Source organism: Stigmatopora nigra, unplaced genomic scaffold (genome assembly GCF_051989575.1).
Source record: "Stigmatopora nigra isolate UIUO_SnigA unplaced genomic scaffold, RoL_Snig_1.1 HiC_scaffold_247, whole genome shotgun sequence".
Lineage (NCBI taxonomy): Eukaryota > Metazoa > Chordata > Actinopteri > Syngnathiformes > Syngnathidae > Stigmatopora > Stigmatopora nigra.
In genome coordinates, this window is record NW_027551715.1 from 1 (window position 1) to 5,000 (window position 5,000).

General features: G+C 57.7%; 1 non-coding gene across 1 annotated transcript in view; it reads left to right on the top strand.

Annotated features, from left to right (window-relative positions):
• The first annotated feature begins 4,905 nt into the window (after window positions 1–4,905).
• The window catches only part of LOC144193220 (5.8S ribosomal RNA), a 154-nt gene continuing 59 nt past the window's right edge, over window positions 4,906–5,000 (top strand). Inside the window, exon 1 of the ribosomal RNA XR_013325681.1 lies at window positions 4,906–5,000. This exon is cut by the window's right edge and continues 59 nt beyond it. This is a non-coding gene — a ribosomal RNA (5.8S ribosomal RNA).

A 5,000-nucleotide genomic window follows, 5' to 3' on the forward strand; every position in this document is an offset into this window, starting at 1 on the left:
CTGGGTAACGCTTTAATCCCATCGTTTCTCCAGCTGTGGCCCCGTTCTACTCGTGCCATCGTTCCTGATCTCGGTCGGGGCGATAGGCGCACTGTGCACGTAATCGGGCGACGAAATGAATGAGCGGCTTGAGCAACCGCCATCGGCATGACGTCTCAGGATATGTGGCCATGACAATCATTGGAAGGTGTTTGAACCGAGTACCAGAAAAAGCGGCCTGAGCAACCGCGTCAAAAGAGCGGCCTGAGCAACCGCGTCAAAAGAGCGGCCTGACAAACCGCAGCGGCCTGAGCAACCGCGTCAAAAGAGCGGCCTGACAAACCGCAGCGGCCTGAGCAACCGCATGAGAAGCGGCCTGACAAACCGCACGAGAAGCGGCCTGACAAACCGCAAAGCGGCCTGAGCAACCGCAATCGGCACGATGATGGAAGGATAAAAAGCGGCTTGGGCAACCGACTTTTGAGGCATGGATGGATGGCATGAAAAATGTATATTTTGGGGCGGCCTCCGGCGTGAAAATGGCAAACCTATAATGATGGCGGGGCTTTTTCCTACACCGCCGACGGCATGGATGGTTAACAAAAGGTAGCAAGCCCGCCAGCGGATCTGATTCCCATCCGCTAACGGCATACATGGCACGGCATGAATTGATGGTAAAAATCCTTATTAACCCCTGGCTGAATACGAATGAATCTGGTGTCAAAAGAAAGAACTCATCCAAGTGACGGGTCGCTGCTTGGGCAACAGCTTCGCCGTCGGAGAAATGAAATACACGGGTCGCTGCTTGGGCAACAGCTTCGCCGTTGTGGAAATGAAATGAGGTGTCGCTGCTTGGGCAACAGCTTCACCATTGGAGAAAATACGGGTCGCTGCTTGGGCAACAGCTTCGCCGTTGGATGAACTCAAAAATATGGTCACGGGGTCCGCTGCTGGGGCACAGCGGTCACCCCTAGGTACGGGTCGCTGCTTGGGCAACAGCGTCGCCGATGGAAGAAATTACGGGTCGCTGCTTGGGCAACAGCGTCGCCGTCGGAGAAATGAACTCTACGGGTCCGCTGCTGGGGCACAGCGGTCGCCGGTGGTGAAAAAAAAATGAAAGGAGTACGGGTCGCTGATGGGGCACAGCGTTCACCGTTACTCGAAATGAACTCGAAAGCCACGGGGTGCTGAAGAGGGCACAGCGCAAACCCCGATTGGCGACCGCGTGGGGACGGCTCGCGCGTCCGTGTTCCCGGCGATAACGGTGAGGTTTCTGGTGCGTGCGACCGGCGATTGACCGGAGGCTAAGGTACTGCGGGTGGTGGACCCCACTCGTCCAAGGCCCCTCCGCGTCAGGGCTGACCATCGTCACTGTCACTGCATCCGCTCCGGGGCTCGTGCGTGCGAGTGGGCGTTCTCGGTCAAAGAGGTATAGTGAAAGTGTGAGGGGCGGCTGTTCGAGCCGTGTACCGAACAACGGAGAGGTTTCTGGCGCGTGCGATCGGCGATTGGCCGGAGGCTAAGGTACTGCGGGTGGTGGACCCCACTCGTCCAAGGCCCCTCCGCGTCAGGGCTGACCATCGTCGCTGTCACTGCAACCGGACGGTCACGGTCCGTGCGGTCGTCTCGCTCTCTTAAAGAGCAGTGCGACAAGACGGGCCAGGGTATAGTGCTTGCAAAGCCGGGATAACGGTGAGGACATAGTGCGTGCGACCGGTGATTGGCCGGAGGCTAAGGTACTGCGGGTGGTAGACCCCACTCGTCCAAGGCCCCTCCGCGTCAGGACTGACCATCGTACTTTATCTGCATCCGCCTCGGTCGCGTGGGTGCGGCTTGGCACGTATGACCACGTCACGCTAAAGACAACGGGGGCAGTGGAACTGAACGTGCGCAGCATAACGAAAGCCGGGATAACGGTGAGGACATAGTGCGTGCGACCGGTGATTGGCCGGAGGCTAAGGTACTGCGGGTGGTAGACCCCACTCGTCCAAGGCCCCTCCGCGTCAGGACTGACCATCGTCACTTTATCTGCATCCGCCTCGGCCTAGTATGTAATGTGGCGGTCGTCTCGCCCGTGTCTTCTGTCGGCAGGGTATAGTCGTGTGGAGGGATGGCTCGTGCGAGCTCGTGGACTGAACAACGGAGAGGTTTCTGGCGCGTGCGATCGGCGATTGACCGGAGGCTAAGGTACTGCGGGTGGTAGACCCCACTCGTCCAAGGCCCCTCCGCGTCAGGGCTGACCATCGTGCTGTCACTGCAACCGGACGGTCCCCCGCGAGCGCGTTTCGTCTCGCTCTGGCCAATTGGAGAGCCGTGACAACAAGAGCGATGCGTCTGACTCATTCGAGGTCACGGATAACGGTGAGGACACGGTGCGTGCGACCGGTGATTGGCCGGAGGCTAAGGTACTGCGGGTGGTAGACCCCACTCGTCCAAGGCCCCTCCGCGTCAGGACTGACCATCGTCACTGTCTCTGCATCCGCCCGGCTGAGTTTGTTCAGCGGTCGTCTCGTTCACGTTCCACACAACCGCGCGTCGGTTTGGGATAGCTGGGTCGGCGAGACGCCGAGAGAAGAGAGTGCGTTCGAAACTGGATAACGGTGAGGACTGGTGCGTGCGACCGGTGATTGGCCGGAGGCTAAGGTACTGCGGGTGGTAGACCCCACTCGTCCAAGGCCCCTCCGCGTCAGGACTGACCATCGTCACCTTATCTGCATCCGCCCGGTGGGGATCTGCACCGTCGACCCAAGCATGAAAACCCTCGTGTCGGTTCGGGCGAGAAAAAAGAGTTCAAGGGAAAAAGGCAACGATTTCACCATTCGAGTTCATGTGGAGGACAAAAAGAGGACAAAATGGAAACGAAATGACCATGAGTTCATCGATGGAAATGAGGACAATACTGACGAATATGGAGAGTTCTAAAATTTTGCCAAATGACACCGATGGTTGACGAGAATCCCTAAGCCACGGGGTGGGATACAAACCTGAACTAAAGACCTGCCATAGTCCGGTTTTTTTCCCAAAAAGGGCGCATGTGGACGGAGGGCACACATGGAAACCTAACCACCAGCCGAGCCATTGCCGGAGGAAATATAACGAGATGCCAAATACCATAGCCTTTGGGACAAAGCCGATTCTTGGAGGACAACAAAAATGAGACATGGTACTTGGTGAAGCACCGGACATATGGAGCCACAGGGGCCAGAAAAGAGCCGATAGTACAGGGCAAGATGTGATGTGACGGTAACGGACATGTGTTAATGATGGTGGACATGTGTTACGAGATGAAATGCTTGGAAATCACGTAAAGAACCGATGCGTGAATGAAAATGAAAACAGATCATGTTGGGACCAGGTTGGGAACCCCTCCACAGTCTGCGACAAAAAAGCTTCCCGTGTGGGATTATTCCGGTAATAAGAAGGGAGTCAGGTGCCCGGTACCTGTACGCCACTATGAAGGCCTCTGGTGGTTGTACGCTGGTTTAAAGACTCGATTTACCCCCGCCTTGACAAATCGAGCGCCACAAAAAGTTGCGCCGTAAAAGGGCCCTGACTTTCCTTGTTGGTTCGGGTTGGCATCGCCGGGGCTTGTGAGATAAGTGCCTATTCTAGGGGGATGGAGTACACAATCTCTACGACCTCTTTGGTGCCTCTGGGTGGTTCAGGCCCGTGGGAAAAGCCTCAGAGCCGCTTCCTTGAGGAGCCGCGGGTGACTCACGGGTTACGTCATCGCCTGGAGGTGTCGGGAGTTCTTTGTTTTGTTTTGCGAAAAACCCCCGTCACGAGAAACTGTGCTTCTTCTCGGTTTGTTACGGTTGCACGCAGGTGCCGCCGGCCGTTCCCACAGTTTTCTCGTCGTGTCACCGGGCTGCTTGCGGCTATCGGTAGATGCACTGTGCACGTCTCCCTGCCACGAAAGGAAGGAGTGAAGGAAGGTTGGCAAATAACCGAATCGATCGCGTGACAAGGTACAGGGCGATCGCACGTATTGACGTGAGGCATAACGAGAGGGGGTTGGGCCTAGGGCCGGCCCCGGAGGTATCCGTCCCTGTCGATTCTCTCTCTGGGTTGACGCGCAAGAGCACGGGCATGGCAGTCCGCGCGTGCGTCCCCGGGCTAGTCTCCGGCAGCGGCGTTCCGCCTCTTAGGGTAGTCGGGCGCCGAATCCCTCCCTCTCGCCCGGACCGGACTTTCGAAGGCTCATGTAGATGGCACTTATAGACGTGTCGGGGCCCGAGAAACAATGGTCCCGCACCGCCGAGGCCGGAATGGTTACAGTTTACTGTAACCGCTATAGTCAACGTAAAGGGGTGCACGTTGCCCGTCTCTGATGCGATGAAGGTTCGGGAAGATCGATTCGATGGACGGTGGTCGAGCCCGGATCCATTACGGCGACCACCACGGACAAGGTACCCGGTTCCGCTTTTGCTCGTCTGGCGCGTGCCAACAAAACGGGGGTATATGGGTTGCCACCCGGCCCGGTCTTGTGCTACGCTCGGAGTGTTCTGGGGTTCGGGAGCCGTGGGAAAAGCCTCAGAGCCGCTTCCTTGAGGAGCCGCGGGTGACTCACGGTGCTACGTCACCGCATTCCTCCGAGGACAGTAGTTACGCCGGATCACCGGTCCCATTACCTGGCCTTCGGCGACATCTCAACGCTCACCCCTTGGGCCCCACTTTACCCAAGTCGGGATGAACCTAGGATGGGGGGAGCTCTTGATCGACCCTAGGCCCCACCGCCTAACTCAGCCAAATCAGGGGTGGATAAACCGTGCCCGCCTTGGGAGCAATAGACCTTCCGATGCTTTGCCAACTCAGGTGTTGCGATCTTGAAAGGTGTCTCCGGGCATCACTGCTCTACATGGGTGGCCGGGCAGCGGGGGGCTGACCCGGGCGGCCGCCTGGAGATGTCGGGAGGCACCTGTAGACAACTCTCAGCGGTGGATCACTCGGCTCGTGCGTCGATGAAGAACGCAGCTAGCTGCGAGAATTAATGTGAATTGCAGGACACATTGATCATCGAC